Raw genomic sequence first — 19,812 nt, 5'->3', positions numbered from 1 at the left:
GAATAAATCTGAATTCATGGCAATGCCTTGTTCTGTTGATCTGGTCTGTCTTCCTTGTAATCACCATCCATCCATCCATTCACCACCATCATTTATTAAATTTGTATACTGCCCTTCATTTAAAGATCACAAGGTAGTTCACAACATAAAAACACAATTTGAAAATGCAAAATACACAATAAAACAAAGCAAAGTGATAGCACACACACCCGACACACACACACACACACACACACACACACACACACACACACACATTTTAAAAGCCATAAACAGTTAATCAATCAAAGATCTGGTTAAAGAGATATTGTCATTTATTCAGTTTCAGTGGTTCTCCTCTTTGTTGTCATTCGAGTCTCGCCAACTCAGGAAATGACCAACAGTGCTCCTGCAGATGATTTCAGTGACTGAGCCGAGATATAAGGTTTCAGGTGGTCCCTAAGGCAGCTCAGCTGTTCTTGTTGGCATTCATCTGTCTCGAAAACAATGGAGTGTGCCTTTTGGGCTGAAGTCAAACCATTATTTTAGCAACACATATGTGACCTCTCCAGGGTGCAAGCCTGGGCAGTTTGTATGGATATCCAGAGCTGCCCAGACAAGAAACCTCCCTCATGTGGTCCAAAGCACATCAATATGTTTGGCATCAGCTTAGCTTCAGGAGTTCCCAGAAGGAGCTGTAGAGATTTCCATCCAACCTCTTATGGACTCTGGATTTGCGTAGGGTTTACTCTTTAGCCTTTTCTTCTGCAAAAGCAAAACAAAACGACTAGTAGTGATGGGAGTTAGAGTCCAGCAACATCTGGAGAACCACAGGTCCCCTACACATGACAAATGGGGGTGGGTGGGATTTATTGCCTGTTTCAAACATTTCAAAGGTAGTCAGGAAAAGAGTTGTTTGTTCACCAGGTTAAGGCTCAAGGAGTGAAGGTTTTAGCCAGAACAATGAAAAGGCTGGCTGAAAGGCCCCATCTTATTGCTACAATCCAATTCTTTTCACATATAAAGTCACGGGTTCCTAGATTTCACACATAACTTCCAAAGTCATGTTGCGTAAATAATATATTTATCCGCTGCAATATCACTTAGAGTGCTTTTCTGGTCATCATATACCAGCTCACCTTCTGAGCATGGGTGTAAGATGTGATAAGCATGAGATATTGCATCACAAACACGTCATTGGATCTCAGGCAGAGTGTTTGAGGTAGTACTGATGACAGTAATTGCCTACATGAGCAATTACTGAAATTAGGCTTGGCTTCATGTAACCAAAGTCCATCCATATGTTTGGCATCAGCTTGGCTTCCGGACTTCCCAGAAGGAGCTGTAGAGAATGCCATCCAGCCTCTTACGGACTCACTCTGGATTTGTGTAGGGTTTACTTTTTAGCCTTTTCTTCTGCAAAAGATATCCCAGAAAGCAGTAGAGGATCAGGATCAGAGTTTTCCTTCTCCTACATAAGCTACCTTCCCAGGTTGGTGAGATCCATCTGCCCCCACTTCTTTCTACAACACATGCAGAAACCACCTTCTTGACCCTTGGGCCCACTATTTGTCTCATCTGCTCAATCTGCTGGAGCCTGCCTTCTCATGCAGGGGAAGCCCCGAACTCACTGAGGGTTTGAGACTCAATGGCTACCCTCACCTGGTTGAGCCGGCCAGTCCTCCATACACCCCAGGTGTTCAGGACTTTGTATTTTAATGTGAGGACCTTGAACCTGGCTCACTGGTAGACGGGCAGCCAGTGAATATGCTTTAGCAATGGTATCACATGTTAGTCAGATTCCTCCATCAACCACATGCTCCCATCAGGCATCAGGCCAGCACATTATGCACCAGTTCAAGCTTCCAAACCAGGCCAAAAGGGCTGCCCCACATAGAGCTCATTGCAGTAGTCCAGCTTTGAGGTTACAAACACATGGACTAAAGTGGCCGGGCTATAACTGCTTTAAGTTAGTTAGGAGCAAACACCAGCATTCAACTAAATAATTGCATGTGTATAATTACTTCAATTTGGGCAATGAAACTTCTACCTTTCTACCCCTGTGTGTGACCTGCACCATCCTCAAATCTGCTCCACAGTTTGGGAAAAACCCCTGAAAATATACATAAACCCCCAGAAAAAGCAAAATGACTGCTAATGATGGGAGTTAGAGTCCAGCAACATCTGGAGGACCACAGGTCCCCTACACATGACAAATGGGGGTGGCATTTATTGCATGTTTCAAACATTTCAAAGGTAGTCAGAAAAAGAGTTGTTTTTTCACCAGGTTAAGGCTCAAGGAGCGAAGGTTTTAGCCAGAACAATGAAAACACTGGCTGAAAGGCCACATCGTATTGCTACAATCCGAAATCATGCTGCATAAATACTATATTTATCTGCCGCAATATCACTTGGAGTGTTTTTCTGGTCATAGGTGTTAGATGCTGTAAGCATTAGATATTGCATCACAAGCACATCATTGGATCTCAGCCAGAGTGTTTGAGATAGTACTGATGACAGTATTTGCATAGATGAGCAATTAATTAAATCAGGCTTGGCTTCATGTAATCAAAGTCCATCCAGTTTATAAAATCATGCATTGCGCAAAGAAAGCCAATAAATTTTTTCTACCTCTTTCATCATACTAGAACTCGTGGACATGCAGTAATGAATGTCAGATGACTTAGGAGAGATTCAAGCATTTCTTCCAACCACACATAGTTAAACTATGGAACTCGTTCCCACAGGATACAGTGATGGCCACCAACTTGGGTGGCTTAAACAGAGGATTTGAAAGAAATGTGGAGGATAAGGCTACTGAAGGCTTCTAGGCATGATAGCTATGCTGTGCTCCCACAGAAGGCAGCAGTGCTTCTAAGTGCCAGTTGCTGGAAATTACAGGAGGGGAGAGTCACTTGTGCTAAAATCCTGCTTGTGAGCTTCCTATTGGGGCATCTGGTTGGCCACTGTGAGAACAGGAGGCTGGACTAGATGGGTCATTGTTCTGATCCAACAGCCTCTTCTTATGTGGGGAACCTGTGGACAGATGTTGATGGACTCCAATTTCCTGCAGCTCCAGCCAACATGACCAAGAAAGATGGGAGTTGGAGTACAACAGCATTTGAGGATCACATCCCTGCTTATCAGCACAATCTGAGGTCAACACTTTACTGAAGACAGGGCTATTCTAATGTCTTTTGATAGTTTTTATTAAATTTTCTGTTTTACAATTTTTTAAAAAAAAATATTTTTTATTGAATGATTTTATGTTACAAAAAACATTACAACCATACTAACACTAAATATAATTGAGAAATAAAAAATACCTACATCAATATTTAGTTTGTTATTTGTTATTTACTGTCTTATTTCCTCCCAAACATTCCATACAAAAACACACATGTGTACAGACACACACACACACAAAATGATAATAATGAAAGTAAATATTTTCCCCTTTTATCTTACAAAATCTTTTCTTCAACTTTGACTTCCTGTCAAGTCCCTTTGCATTTGTTTTATCTCACAATCGAATGTACACAAAACAATAAACCTTTCTATATAAATTTTCCAATATATTCTGAAAACATAATAAATCCTTAATTGTTGTCCACCTCCTTTTAGTTCCTTTATCACTCAAATGCTAGCATGGAGTCAAAGCTATTATTGTATTTTTTAACATATCTACTATAAGCATCCCATTTTTCCACAAATTTTTGCTTTCAGTTCCTTCTGAGTTTGCTAGTCAATTGAGCCATCTCCACCAAATCCTATAATTTGATTTGCCTATTTTTGAAGCCTTGTGATCTTTCCATCCCTTGGCCACAAGTATTCGAGCCGCTGCGGTTGCATACAAGAATACCTCTCTTAGATTTTTTGGAATCTCTTTATCTAAAATACTTAATAGAAATGCCTCCGGTTTTTTAGTAAAAGTTATCCCCATCAACTTTTTTAATTCATCGTATATTTTCCCCAAAAAAATCTTAAACTTTTCACAAGTCCACCACATGTGGATCATGTCACTGTTATTTCCTCCACATCGCCAACAAGCATTCGCCAAATTTTTATACATTCTTGATAATCTGTTTTACAGTTTAAAGTACAGTGGTACCTCGGTTTACGAACTTACTGGTAATCCGTTCCGGAAGTCCATTCTTAAACCAAAGCCATTCTTAAACTGAGGCGTGCTTTCCCTAATGAGGCCTCCCACCACCAGTGTCCTTCCACCGTTCGGCTTCCATTCGTAGACCGAGGTAAAGTTTGCTAACCAGAACACTTCTTCCAGTTTTGAACTATATACCAAATAGTTTGTAAACAGGGCTGTTCTTAAACCGAGGTACCACTGTACTCATTTTTACATCCTTAAGATATCAATGACTTCCCAACTTCTCTTTCCATAGTTCTTTTTACAAATCATAAATCCCTGCATATTTTGGCTCTTCTAATGTTCTTACACTGCCTTTGAACTTGGCAGTTCCATTTAGATCTCACTAATAGATACTGATAGATGTTTGCACCTCCATTAATTTTTCTCCCTTTTTTTTTTTACCAGCTAGTTCAGTTGCCATTGCCACGTCACCTGGAAGGAAACCCTGTGACCTAATATGGATTCTGCTCTCCCTTGCATCCTAATTGCTGTTATTCTTTAAGATGACATTTCCCAGTGGTCAGATCATGCACTCATGTTGCAATATGTCCATCTCATCACGCCTACTACCAGCCTTCAGAAGGTGAGATGGCATTTTATGATGCTCCAAATGATCAGGCAGAAGATATGTTTCTCAGATTCCACATGAATCACTGCTGCATTTCATACGTGGCCCCAGCCTTTTCCAAGTGTTCATCCAATTTGAATGAATGCATTTGTGTATGGAGTGGACCAGGGGTCCCCAAACTAAGGCCTGTGGGCCGGATAAGACCCAAGGCACTCCTTTATCCGGCCCGCGGCAACCCCCACCACCTGCTCTTACTGGTGCTGTGCTGCTTTGGCTGCCCACTTCTGGGTTGGAGAAGCACCGGAAATAGATTGTGTGCATGCACAGGCATTATTTGCGCATGTGCAAGTGTTATTTCTGGTGCCCGTCTGGGTCAGAGGAGGCCCATGCACATGCCCACAAGCTATTTCTGGTGCTCCTCCAACCCTCTGGGGGAAAAAATGGGTTGTAATCCCCCAAAAGGGACACACACTTCAGGGTTTGACGTGGTTGTAATCCAAAACGGTTGCAAACCAAGGTACCATTGTAGTCCAAAGGTTTTGTGAACTAATTCAGTGAACTCAATTACATAGTTTATTCCAAGCACTGCGTCATCTGCAAGAGGCTTCAGTTGATGGGACCCATTGAGCAACTCACCTGATGTTATACTGCATCATTCTTACATACTTCTCTAAGTGCGTTCCACTTCGATGTCAAAATCATCAGTGTATTAAACTGGGATAGCATTAATCACCCACATTTTTAATTAATGAGAGATATTTAATGAGATATATTGATCAAGTCAAGTATCTTAAACTGGAAGGTAGCAAACCAGAGAGGATATGAGCCTTTCATCAAGAATTAGTGGCTTTTTGGAGCTACATCACTTCCTCTAGGAAGTGTTTGCTGTGCCATATAAAAGGTCCCTGGTCCACAGGCTCTTCACTCATTCGTTAGAACTTCTTGAGCACTTCCAAAGTTGGCCAAGGTAAGCTGATTTTGCTGATCTCTTTTGATGCAGGGAAAATATATGTTTGATGGAATTTGGTCGTCCCTTGATTCCTTCATACATTCCTGTGAGGAGAATCAGAACTTACAGGGTTAAATAGTTCTGAGTGACGTCTCACATTCTGAGGCGTGGTTATGTTCACATACGGGAGCCTTTCTCTGTGTGTGTTAGTTCTTTCGCTTTTGATGGAGAAGCGGAAGGATGCCAGCCAATTCGCCGGGCTGATTTATGTTGTTGTGCTACTCATTAAAGACTGTTGGAGATTAGAAAGGAAGCCTGCTTTCAGTCTGAATTTCTTACCCACACAAGGCAACAGTTTTTCCCCGCTGCGTGAACTCTGCTAAGTAAGAGAGCCAAGGGAGCTGAAGTTATTTTCGATCGGCACGAACGTCCAGTGGCGCAGTGGAAACGTGCCGGACGCCATCTTATCTTCACAATTCCTTCATTGTCAGTTCTTTTTGCAAATTCTTAAATTCAAGTTGTCTTCTCTGGGAAAGCAAGTGCTTTTTCAGTGTTCACTATTTGTTGTCAAGAGGGAGGCTGTCCCTCAGCTCTGTCTCATTTCCATTTTGTCCCATACCAGGGCCAAAAATAATCTTGTTGAAAGAATAGGTCAAGTATGGGGAACCTGTGTCCCTCCAGGTACTATTAGATTCCCACCATCCCTGAGAGCATTGGAATATAGGGGCTGTAGCCAATGCTTTTGCTACTCATAGTAGACTCATCCAGAGTTACAGACATGCCTAACTTGGGTCCATTTGTTTCAGTGGACTGAGTTGGGTGTAACCCTGGGATTTTATTTTTATTACATTCATATCTCACCTTTCATCCAAGTAGCCCAAGTTGACATACATGGTTTTCCCTCTCCCCATTTTATCCACACTGATACAATGTCTAGACCAGCTTCATGTCTGAGTGGGGACAAGAACACTAGTCTCCTAGGTCTTAGTCCAACACTCTATCCACCCCACCCCACTGGCTCTTGAAATTATTATTATTATTATTATTATTATTATTATTATTATATTGTTTATTGTTTATACCTCACCCATCTGGCTGGGTTTCCCCAGCCACTCTGGGCAGTTTCCAACAAAGTATTAAAATACAGTGATCTGTTAAACATTAAAAGCTTCCCTAAACAGGGATGCCTTCAGATGTATTCTATAAGTCTGGTAGTTGTTCTTCTCTTTGACATCTGGTGGGAGGGCGTTCCACAGGACGGGTGCCACTACCGAGAAGGCCCTCTGCCTGGTTCCATGTAACTTGGAAGAAGAAAGGGTAGCTGCTTTGAAACAGGAACAAACTTTTCTTATCTCTTGGGACAAGCTATATGGGCAGGAATTAAAGATTTCTCTGTGGTTGTTTGAACTTTGAGATGGAGGCAAGGGCAACATGTCAAGACATAGAACTAGTGGTCAGGGGAACTGAATGAGTCACTTGGGGATTTAGCGGAGAGTAATAGCACCCTGAAGGGACACGGGTGGCGCTGTGGTCTAAACCACAGAGCCAAGGGCTTGCCGATCAGAAGGTCGGCAGTTCGAATCCCCGTGATGGGGTGAGCTCCCGTTGTTCAGTCCCGGTTCCTGCCAACCTAGCAGTTCAAAAGCACATCAAAGTGCAAGTAGATAAATATTTTATTTTATTTTTATAATAATTTTTATTAGTTTTCCAATTTTAAAACAAAACAACAACAACAACATAAAAACGTCAACAAATACAAACAAACACACAAATATAAGTTCTTAACCTCATTTTCATAAACCTCCTTTCTCGGACTTCCCCATACCTCACCCTTTTTGCATCCTTATTTTACAGTTTTTCAGCAACCCTTTTAGCCAATTAAATTTAAATTTGTTATCTTTCTCAATTTCACCTTAAGTCATCAAACATTTTCAGCTGTAATTCTGCATCTTCCTTCCCCTTGACATTTTAGCACTCATCAATATTGTAACAGTTCTTAAGATAAGCTTTGAATTTCTTCCAATCTTCCTCCACCGTCTCTTTCTCTTGGTCGCGGATTCTGCCAGTCATTTCTGCCAATCCCATAGAGTCAATCACTTTCGTCTGCCATTCTTCCAGTGTGGGGAGTTCTTGTGTCTTCCAATACTTTGCTAGAAGGATCCTTGCTGCTGTAGTGGCGTACATAAAAAAAGTCCTATCCTTCCTTGACACCAATTGGCCGACCATGCCCAAGAGAAATGCCTCTGGTTTCTTGTGAAAAGTACATTTAAGTACCTTCTTAATTTCATTATAAATCATTTCCCAAAAGGCTTTAATCTTTGGGCAGGTCCACCAAAGGTGAAAGAAGGTACCTTCAATCTCATTACATTTCCAACATTTATTATTGGGCAGATGATAAATCTTCGCAAGCTTAACTGGGGTCATGTACCACCTGTAAATCATTTTCATAATATTTTCTCTTAGGGCATTACATGCCGTGAATTTAATACTGGTGGTCCATAACTGTTCCCAGTCAGCAAACATAATGTCATGTCCAATGTCCTGTGCCCATTTAATCATGGCTGATTTAACTGTCTCATCTATTGTATTCCACCAGCAACAAATTGTACATTCTTGATACATTCTTAGTATTGGGTTCTAACAGTTCTGTTTCCAATTTCGATTTCTCCACCTGGAAGCCAATTTTCCTGTCTTGTTTAAAGGTTTCCATTATTTGGTAATAATGAAGCCAATCTCACACCTTGGGCTTTAATTTCTCAAAACTCTGTAATTTAAATTCACCGCTTTCTTGTTCTAAAATTTCAGAATATTTTGGCCATTTGGATTCCATATTAAGTTTCTTCACCTCCTTAGCCTCCATAGGTGATAACCACCTAGGAGTTTTATTTTCCAACAAATCCTGGTACCGAATCCAAACATTATATAGTGCTTTCCTAACAATATGGTTTTTAAAACCCTTGTGAACTTTAACCTTGTCGTACCATAAATATGCATGCCAGCCAAACCTATTATCAAATCCTTCCAAATCCAGAATATCTGCATTCTCAAGAAGTAGCCAATCTTTCAACCAGCAGAAAGCTGCCGATTCATAGTACAGTCTCAAATCCGGCAGGGCAAACCACCCTCTTTCTTTTGCATCAGTAAGTATCTTAAATTTTATTCTGGGCTTTTTGCCCTGCCAGATAAATTTAGATATATCTTTCTGCCACTTCTTGAAACAATCCAGTTTATCCACAATTTGTAATGTCTGAAACAAAAATAACATTCTAGGCAATACATTCATTTTGATCACTGCAATTCGGCCTAACAAGGAAAGCTTCAAATTCGACCATATTTCTAGATCTTTCTTTACCTCTGTCCAACATTTATCATAATTGTCTTTAAATAAGTTCACATTTTTAGATGTCATGTTAATCCCCAAATATTTTACTTTCTTTGCCACCATTAACCCAGTTTCATTTTGGAATCTCTCTCTTTCAACATTTGTTAAGTTTTTTTCCAGAACTTTAGTTTTTTGTTTATTCAACTTGAATCCTGCCACCTGACCAAAGAATTGAATTAACTCTAAAACTCTTTTTGTACTAGTGTCTGGCTCTTGTAAAGTCAATACTAGGTCATCTGCAAATGCCTTCAATTTATAGTGTTTAGCTCCGACCTGAACTCCTTTTACCAGCTGGTCCCCCCTGATCATGTTCAACAAAACCTCCAGGACTGATATAAAAAGTAATGGGGATATCGGGCACCCCTGCCGTGTCCCTTTTTCTATGGAAAGTTCATCAGTAACCACATTATTTACAATTAACTTAGCCTTTTGTTCAGAATATATTGCACTTATACCATTTTCAAACCTTTGACCTACCCCATCCCATGGAGATTCTTCTTCATGAACTTCCAAGAGATATTATCAAAGGCTTTCTCCGCGTCCACAAAAATCAAGACTGCCTTCGTGTTAATATTTACAGTTAGCAGTTCCATAATATCAATTATGTTCCTTACATTATCTGATAAGTGTCTTCCTGGGAGAAAGCCTGCCTGGTCCTTATGAATCTCCTCCATTAACACCCTCTTCAGTCTTTTTGCTAAAATGTCAGCAAATATTTTGTAATCCACATTAAGTAGTGATATAGGGCGGTTGTTCTTGATCTGGTTTTTTTCAGTTTCAGTCTTTGGTATAAGTGTGATGAAAGCTTCTTTCCACGATTCAGGTGCCTTTTTCCCCTCTAATATTTCATTACAAACCTCCTTAAGCAGCTGTACTAACCATTCTTTCAATGCTTTATAATATCTGGAGGTTAGTCCATCTGGTCCTGGAGATTTCCCTAGTTGCATATTTTGAATGGCACCCTCCACTTCTTGGTCTGTTATTTTCTCATTTAAAATCAAGATACTTTGTTGCGAAATTTTTTGTAATCCATATTTCTTAAGAAAATCTTCCATATCTCCTTCATTTTCCAGCCCTTGTGCATATAATCTCCTGAAATAACTCTGAAAGCAATTACTAATCTCATTTGGTTTAAAAATGTTTTTCCATCCACCTCCAAGCTTGTGACTGTATTTAGTTTCTGTCTCTTCTTCAGTTGCCATGCTAGAAGTTTCCCACATTTATCCGCTGATTCAAATGTCCTCTGTCTCATTTGCTTAATTTTCCATTCTATCTCCTGGTTCATCAATTCCATATATTGCATTTGGTAGAACTTAATTTCTCTCAGGATTTCATGAGACTTTGGTTTAGACCTCAGTTTCTTTTCTCCTTCTTTTATTTTTTCCAGAATCTTATCTGTCAGGGAACTGCCATCGGAAGGACAGGTGGTGAGAAGGCTTCAGCAGAATAGGAGAGCCTCTTCTTCAGGAGAAGAGGGAACCAGTAGGGGGAGTGCGGGAGCTCCAAAGGAAAGGGAGTCGGAGGGGAGGCTCTGGGATACTTCCAGTGAGAACAGCGAGGGGGTATCAGAACAGCCCATAAGGACTCCCACCCCCCGCCGGAAGCTGTCACGCAGGGAATCCAGGAGGCGCATGTCTGTGAAACAGCTCTTATGTTGGAAACGTTTCCGCAAACGCCCACTGTCAGATTCTACCAGCGACTGAGGGAGCCATGCTCAAGGGCTCTTCTCAAGGCAGGGTTTCACTACACAGAGTGAGCTCTGAGGGATCCAGCTTTAACGCACAAGCTGCTCATTATCCCACCACAGCAATCTGACAGTCCCTGAAAGCAGCTTGTGCAAAGAGAGGCATCATGAGCAACCCAGCCGGAGGAGGAGATGGGGGAGCAGCTGCAGCCGGTCCTAGCCTGGAAGAAAGGTACAGGATGTTGGAGGTACAGTTAGCTCTGCAAACGGCGAGGCTGGAGGAGAGGAGGGCTCATGATGCAGAAAAGGGGAAAGCCGCCCAGCTCTCGAGGAAAGTGCCAGGACTGGTGCAGAAGTTTGGGGGTGATCCCAGGAATTATCAAGCCTTCAGGACAGAGATGCAATATGCCCTCAATCTGCAGTTTGATGATTTTCCTGATGAGGATTCGAGGGTTGGTTTTGTGATTGGGCATCTCGAAGGCACAGCCCGGGATTGGGTGAGGCCACTAATGGCAGCCAATAATGAAGCCCTAAGGGACACAAGGAAGTTTTTTCGCGCCATGGATCTGATGTTTTCCAGCGAGATTGAGCAGGGAGTGGCGCGCAAGCAGTTAATGGCGTGTAAACAAGGGAACCGATCTGTCCGTGAGTACTGGACTGAGTTCACCATGTTGATCCATAAATTAGGATGGGATTTGTCAGCGGAACCGATACAAATGCTGTTCGAAGAAGGACTATCTTCGGCAGTGAAAGACGAACTTTCCCGGGGGCCCAGGGCGGAGTCTATGGACCTTCTGACTAAATCAGCGCTGGCCATAGGGTCACGCCAGGAGGCCAGAGCCTTGGAGAAGCGGGAAGGGAAAGGGGAGCGTTGGAGGGATTTCCGCATTCCAGAGATGCCAGAGCAGCCTTCTCTGCCAGCAGAGCCGATGGAAATCGGAACAGCGCGCGCGCGCGCAATTTCAAACCCCAGTGAAGGGCGGAAGAAGGAGGGGAAAGGCGCCAAGAAATGTTTTCTCTGCCAACAGCCAGGTCATTTTGCCAGAGTTTGTCCGCAAAGAAAGGAATGGCAAGGAATGGCGGGAGCTGTTGGGGAGGAGGGAGAAGGAGCTAAGGAGCAAGTAAAAGCCAACGCCTGGCTGCCACCGACGGGGTACAGCAGCCAGGCCAAGGAACAGTAAATGTGCCCACGCCAGAACCCCCAAGACCAGCTCTTGTAATAGAGGTATTGCTGGAGCTGGCAAACGGACACCCACTAAAAGTGAAGGCGCTATTAGACTCAGGCAGCTCCTGCAACTTTATGAGTAAGGAGTTTGCAGCCGCCCATCAGATACAAACCATTCCTTTAAAAAATCCCCTGCAGGTGACCACGATTGATGGGAGGGCGCTGTTGGGGGGAGAAGTAGACCAGCAGACGGTCCCCATGACAATGAGGGTGGCAAGACACACGGAACGGATAGCGTTTAATATAGCCACGTTGGGAGGAGCGCCCATCATTTTGGGGATGAGCTGGCTAGCGCTGCATGATCCGCTTGTGGGATGGCATCAGAGAGTGGTTTCCTTTGGGTCAGCACATTGTATGGGACACTGCACAGAAAAAGGGGGCCAAGCAGGCACTCAGGCCACGTTAGCAAAGATAGAAGCAATGGAACAAGGTAGGGTACCACGACAATATGCAGATTTTGCCGACGTCTTCAGCGAAAGGGAAGCAGATAAACTACCCCCGCACAGAGCCTTTGACTGCCAAATCAACTTACTTCCAGGAGCGCAATTGCCAGTGGGCAAGGTGTATGCAATGTCTGACAGAGAGATGCAGGAGCTAAGGGAGTTTATTGACAAAAACCTCAAGCGTGGGTTCATCAGGGAGTCACGAGCGGTGGGGGGTAGCCCAGTGTTCTTTGTAGACAAAAAAAACTCGGACAAACCGAGATTAATTGTGGATTTCAGGGCCCTAAACGCAGTGTCCGAACCCGTGACCTTCCCTATGCCCAGAATCGATGACATTCTGACCCGGGTGAGAAAAGGGAAGATTTTTACCAAGCTGGACCTGAGGGGGGCGTATAACCTGATACGTATGAGAAAGGGAGATGAGTGGAAAACCACTATGTTCACCCCCTTGGGGGCATTTGAGTACTGCGTTATGCCTTTCGGCCTCCAGGCGGGTTCCGCAGTATTTCAATCATTTATTAATCACGTACTAGGACCATTGCTGTACAAGAACTGCGCTGCGTTCTTGGACGATGTGCTGGTGTACTCAGAGGATGAAGAGCAGCATGTGCGAGATGTAAGAGAAGTACTGAGCAAACTGCAAGAAAACCAGCTGTGGGTGAAACTGGAGAAGTGTCAGTTTCACGCCAGGGAGGTGGAATTCCTTGGGTACCGGTTGTCGGACAAGGGGCTGGCCATGGATCCTAGCAAGGTGCAAGCAGTGCTGGAATGGAGGTCACCGAAAACTAAGAAAGATGTGCAGAGGTTTTTGGGGTTCGGAAACTTCTATCGGAAGTTCATCAAGAACTTCGCCCATTTAACAGCCCCCATCACGGATTGTCTCAGCAGTAAGAAGAAATTTGTCTGGACGGAAGAAGCGCAGCGAGCTTTCGAAAGTTTAAAGAGGGCGTTTGCTTCGGAAGAACAACTTTTACACGTGGATCTGCAGCAGCCGATGAGGGTGGAAACCGACGCGTCTGACAGAGCGGTGGGGGCCGTGCTTCTGCAGCCAGGAGCGAATACGTCGGAATGGAAGCCGTGTGCCTTCTTCTCGAGGAAATTGAACAAGTCTGAGAGGAATTATACAGTGTACGACAGAGAATTACTCGCTGTCCACGAAGCGTTCAAGAGATGGAGACACCTGTTGATTGGAGCGCAACACAAGGTTCAAGTACGGACAGACCACAAAAATCTAGAATACTGGAGAACAGCCCGAGTGTTGAACCAGAGACAAGTAAGATGGGCGCAAGAGTTCTCCAAGTTCAATTTTGAGATTTGCTACGTGCCAGGGGCTGAGAATGTCAGGGCGGACGCTCTCTCCAGAAAACCTGAGTACTTGGAGGGGGAAGGAGGGGCGGAAGAAAGACATATCATCTCAGAGGACCACTGGGTTTGTGGGGCGGCATTGGTGGGGCAAAGAGAACTGGTAGAGGGTATTGAAAACGATGAATATGCCCAAGAGAAACTTAGGGAACTCAGGGAGACAGGTGAAAACGCAGGGGGGTTTGAGGAAAAGAACGGAAAACAATTTACTTCTAGGTTCTGGAGGAAACTAATGAGCATGTTGCATGTGGAGGTAAGTTTTTCCACCGCCAGGCACCCAGAAACAAATGGGCAAGCAGAAAGGGCAAACGGGGTTTTGCAACAATATCTGAGGTGTTATGTAAAGGACAGAGAAGCTGATTGGGTGGACTGGTTACCTCTGGCAGAATTTGCCTACAACAACGCGGAGAACGCGTCCACAGGGGTGAGTCCCTTTCTAGCCAATTATGGGTGTCATCCTCGGGCGTTTCCAGGAGAGGGCGGGGGAAGGTGGAGTGTACCTGCAGCGGAAAATTTTGTTGAAGAGATGGAAGCGATCCACCGTCAGCTCCAACTCAACTTAGAGAAAGCCAAAGAAGAATATAAGAAGCAAGCTGACAGAAATAGGAGGGAAGGCGAAACCATAAGGGTGGGTAACCGGGTGTGGCTATCCACCCAAGGACTGCCGTTCAAGGGAGGGTGTAAGAAATTGAGACCCAAACGATTGGGACCCTTTGAGGTCATACAGCAGGTCAACCCAGTAGCATTCAAACTCCGATTGCCCAGTCACATGAAATTGCACCCAGTATTTCACAGGTCATTACTGTCGCCCTACAGAGAGGGGTGTGAGTGGGGGGAACGTGAGAGGGAGGTCACCCGGACACCCGTCATAGAAGAGAGGGAACGCAACATGGATGTGGCAGGGATCATTGATTCCAGGTGGAAGGGGAATCAGGTGGAATACTTGGTAGAATGGGAGGGGGAGGAAGAGTCAGAAAACGCATGGGTACCGGCAGAGGAAGTCAAGGACGAGATTTTAATAGAAACGTTTCATCGGCGTTTCCCAAGTAAACCACAACCAGTGGCAAGGTTTAGGAGGGAGCACTTCGGGACTACAGATGAGGAAGGGGAATTTGAAGGGTTCCCAGAGTCGGAAGTGGAGGTGGAAACAGATTCCGACGAAGGAGAGGAAGAGGGGGAAAGAGGCGGTAGGCCGTGGTTAGAAGTGTTTGAATCCTCGGAGGATGAGGGGAGTTCCTTCCAGGGATTTCCGTCCTCGCCGCCAGTAAGAGAAGAGGCGGGAGGGGGTGAAGGGGGCCCTGGGGGGGAGGTGGATGTCAGGGAACTGCCATCGGAAGGACAGGTGGTGAGAAGGCTTCAGCAGAATAGGAGAGCCTCTTCTTCAGGAGAAGAGGGAACCAGTAGGGGGAGTGCGGGAGCTCCAAAGGAAAGGGAGTCGGAGGGGAGGCTCTGGGATACTTCCAGTGAGAACAGCGAGGGGGTATCAGAACAGCCCATAAGGACTCCCACCCCCCGCCGGAAGCTGTCACGCAGGGAATCCAGGAGGCGCATGTCTGTGAAACAGCTCTTATGTTGGAAACGTTTCCGCAAACGCCCACTGTCAGATTCTACCAGCGACTGAGGGAGCCATGCTCAAGGGCTCTTCTCAAGGCAGGGTTTCACTACACAGAGTGAGCTCTGAGGGATCCAGCTTTAACGCACAAGCTGCTCATTATCCCACCACATTATCCTTCCTTTCATTTTGTTTCTTTCTCTTTAAAGAGTTCTGTTGTATCAGAAAACCTCGCATCACGGCCTTACTTGCGTCCCAAATCACTCTTTTCTCAACCTCTGTCCTCAGATTTATCTCAAAGTAGTCCTTCAAGGTTTTTTGGGCCTTTTTGTAAATCTCCACCTCTCTGAATAGGGTGTCATTCATTCTCCATCTGAAGGATCCAGCTGTTGTTAGTTTCATTTCCATCTTCACTGCGTTATGGTCGGAGCATGTCTTTGGGCAGATTTCCACCTTTTTTATCCTTGGAGCCATTCCACTAGTAATCCATATTTGATCTATTCTTGTCCATGTCATTTGTGCCTCTGAAAAGAATGTTCCCTCTCTCTCAAGAGGGTTTCTTGTTCTCCAGATATCAATCAAATCTATATTTTCAGTCATTTCAAAGAAGGTCTTAGGTAGTCTCCCGTCTTTAGAGACCACCTGTCTTTGTGCTTTATCCATGTTTGTAGAGACCACGCCATTCATATCTCCTAGTAAAATCACCTTATGATCCAAATAGTCCATTAATGTCTCATGCAATTTCTTGTAAAATTCTGCCTTCCCTTCATTTGGTGCATAGATGCCAACTATCAAAAGTTTTTCTCCTTGGATTTGTATCTCAGTTGCCAAAGTTCTTCCATGTTCATCTTTAAAGATCAATTTTGGGGCCAATTTTTCCTTTGCATAGATCACCACTCCTCTTTTCTTAACTTTATCTGATGAGATAAATTCCTGTCCTAATCTTTTATTTATAAGTAATCTTCTGTGTGCCCTTGTTATGTGGGTTTCTTGTATACATATCAAATCCAATTGTTCTCTTTTCAAAATATGAAAGACCTCACGCCTTTTTCTGGGAAGGTTGAGCCCACTACAGTTCCAGGTTAAAAATTGCAGAAACATTATTAGTTAGTTCCCTCCAGCTGTTCCCTGCAGCTGTTCTTCTTCCATAGGTGATTTCAGTCCAAATGTCAAGTTTCCAAGGTCTGTATCAGAGGTCGAGTCAAGCACTCCTTTCACAAGGTCCTCCTCGTTTCTGTCTAGGAATTGTTCTTTATCTTGCACTGTTCTTATTTTGACTTTTTTTCCTTTGAAGTTAAAAGACAAGCCTTGTGGAAATTCCCACCTGAAAGGTATGTTATTCTTCTTCAGCAGGTCAACCAGATTCTTAAAATAAGTTCTTACCTCCAGAATGTATTTTGGGATGTCCTTGTAAATTTGAACAGAAGCATTTCCAATCTGAAGGGTTCTCTGATAATGTAAATTTAGAATTTTATCTCTTTCCTCTTTGGATCTCAGAGTTATCAGACAATCCCTTGGGATCTTTCTGCCTTGCCTTCTGCCCAGTCTGAAGGCGGTTGTTATCTTAAAGTCATCTTCCTCTGAATTTACCTGCCAAAATTCTGATAATTCTTTTGTGAGAAAGTCCACTAGGTTGTCCCCTTCACTTTCAGGGACCAGCCTAAGTCTCAAATTCCTCTCTTTCCTCTGCATCTCCCACAAAGACAAGGCCGCCTCATGTTGGTCCAACTTCTTGCAGACTGGTATTAAACTTTCCTGTGTGTTTTCAGCAGTGGCTTTAGCCTCTTCTGCAATTTTTCGAATTGTAGCGTTTTCTTGAACCAATCTATTTATGGTTTCTGTGTTAGATGTAATACTTTTTGTATTCAAGTCCAATTTTGTTGTAAGTTCTGTCAGTTGTTTGGTATTCTCCGTGCTCTGCTTGGTCAGATTTTCTAAAGATTCATTTATTTTGAGTAATGCTTGAGTCACTGATTCCATGAATGCGTTTATTCCTTTCTCCTGTCCAGCTAAGCCTGATATTGAGCCTCTTTTCTTTTGTGCAACTTTAGCCTTAGATCTTGTTGTTATGTCTTCGCGGGACCACTCATGTCCCAAGGTCGTTCCCACAGGAACAGCTCTTAAGTGGAAAAATCCAGTGACTTGTTTTTATTTGACAGTCTATGTTACAAACTGTAGCCTTTCAGCCCTCTAGAGGGAGCAGTACATTATATCCAATAAGCAGAAGAAACAAAGAAACCAAAAGCCCTCTTGGAGAAAGAGCTTTCAGTCTTCCAATTGCAACGGTATTTATTTCTGTAAAGTCCCAAAAATTGTATCTGTAAAGTCCCAAAAATTGTATCTATTTAAGCTCTCCGCTTTGCAGCAGGTTCTATCAGACAGTTCCTGTCAAAGCGCTTCACCCAGGCAGTCCGTTCCCAGAGTCAGAGACAGCAGAAATTAATCACTTAAATTTCCTCTCACGCAGGTTAAGCCAAATTTCCTTTTCTTCCCCCCCTGCTCCTGCTTGCTGGAGGGGTAGTTAAAGTTCAATGCCAAAGTTAGGTAATTCAAAAGTTCAAAGTTACTTTTCCTTCAATTGCAGCTTTCCAGTTCCGTTGCTTTAAAAGCCATGCAAACCGGGGGAGGCAGACTTCCTTTATTTTCCAACCCCGTTTTCAGCCAAATTTCAAACATTTTTTTTTATTATTTTTTTTTTTTGTAATCCCAGTAGGTTTCCCAATCCTACTTACGGGTATTTCAATTTCAGTCCAGATTTCAGGAAGGAATCGGCGCTCTCCGCTTATGGCGACGCGGCTTCACTTCACGGGCTGGGTAGCGACTCTCAGCACCGCACGATCCCCCGATGCTCCTCCGGAGCCTTTAAAAAGGCTCTTTTGCAGTAAAGGGGGGCGCAAAAGGTGCCCACCGAGTCTCCTTGTTCACAAGCTTCCACGCCTGTGATTTTAGGGGTCCCCGCTTCGCCGTAGCGGTCAGACCCGAACTTGTGAAGCAGCCCTCTCTCCGGAGATCGGGGAGAGAGCCACCATTAAGCGCTGGCGCCGACCGGAAGTCCCAAAGTGCAAGTAGATAAATAGGTACTGCTCCGGTGGGAAGGTAAACAGCGTTTCCGTGCGCTGCTCTGGTTCGCTAGAAGCGGCTTAGTCATGCTGGCCAGCTATATGCCGGCTCCCTCGGCCAATAAAGTGAGATGAGCGCCGCAACCCCAGAGTCGGTCACGACTGAACCTAATGGTCAGGGGTCCATTTACCTTTACCTAATAGCACCCTGCTTGGCCTAATTCAACTCTCTGTAACTCTCCTTCCCAATCTTTCTTTCCAGGTTTACCCTTCTCCTCTCTAAAGATGAGCTGTTGTCGCTGCTGCAGAGGTCGTGGGTGCTGCTGTTGCCGGAGGCCCAGTCCAAGACTGGTCTATTATGTCAGCAGACCCAACCAATGCTGTTGGGTCACCCGGTATTCCTATTCTTCCTGCTGCGCTCCTAGGGCTCAGATCCCCATCCAGCGGGGTTGCCCCCCAGTGAAGAAATGCTAAAGGAACTCCATCAGCAGTCCTGTATGTCTCAGTCTCAGCAGCTGAGAGGAGAAGGGCATAATTTGCAGTCCCAGTTTGACTACTTTCTGGATTATCAGCTGTACCACATTAGATGCCTGAAGCCTTTTCCCCGCCTCCACACTCTAATTGCGTTATGTTCTTCCCTTCTCGTGTTATATAATTGCAGGTCATTGTTTTTCTTCGTGTCGTTGTTACAGTTCTTTAGTGATTCCTTTCTTTGCATGTATTCTACACTTAAAGGCTGAAACTGTCGTTCCACAGGAAACTGTAGTTCTTTTGCAACTTCAACAAACTCCACTTCCCAACATTATTCATAGAACCTCATAGTATAAAACCAGCAGAGGTTCATAGCATAGCCAAAATGGCACCATACAGTTCGTGTTGGACTACAACACCCATCATCCTTTAACCATGCTGGATGGGACTAATGAGAGCAACAACTTCTGGTGTGCACCAAATCCAGCCACATCTGATCGGCATTATGCTGGCTACAGACATACTCAGTGTTTCAATCTCCTAATGCAGCAACAATAAAACTTCAGAAATTATGTATGTTCCACTTGTCTTCTGTTTTATTTCCCCTGAATCTCTTGTTTCCATCACGGTTCCTAGATGCTACAATGCACATAGTGTCTTGGGCTTGGCCACAGGCCTTCTGGAAGTTTCCTTTGGCTTTGTCAGGACTGTCCCTGCCATTAGGCAGTGAGGAAGCTGCCTCAGACAACAGAGGGTGAAGGTGTGTGAGGTGGGCAGACATCCCACCTGACATTTGTCAGCTTCTGCAGGTAGAATTGGGTGGATGGGTGGCTACTTCTCTTATCCTGACAAATGGAATTCCATCTCCAAGTGCACATTGTTATACTCTAGAGCAGGGATCCCCAAACTAAAGCCCATGGGCCGGAGAAAGCCCGAGGGACTCGTTTATCTGGCCTGCGACCACCCCCGCTGCCCACTATCACCACCCACT

General features: G+C 44.2%; 1 long non-coding RNA gene across 1 annotated transcript; it reads left to right on the top strand.

Annotated features, from left to right (window-relative positions):
* Positions 1–5,384: 5,384 nt before the first annotated feature.
* Positions 5,385–19,393, top strand: LOC307204639. The gene is made up of 2 exons (XR_013833771.1): positions 5,385–5,661; positions 18,613–19,393. It is a non-coding gene; the product is annotated as an uncharacterized lncRNA (long non-coding RNA).
* Positions 19,394–19,812: the final 419 nt, after the last annotated feature.

This window comes from Podarcis cretensis (assembly GCF_951804945.1).
Source record: "Podarcis cretensis genome assembly, chromosome: 16".
Lineage (NCBI taxonomy): Eukaryota > Metazoa > Chordata > Lepidosauria > Squamata > Lacertidae > Podarcis > Podarcis cretensis.
The sequence above is the reverse complement of the archived record's forward strand: the minus strand, read 5'-3'. Positions and strand labels throughout refer to the sequence as shown.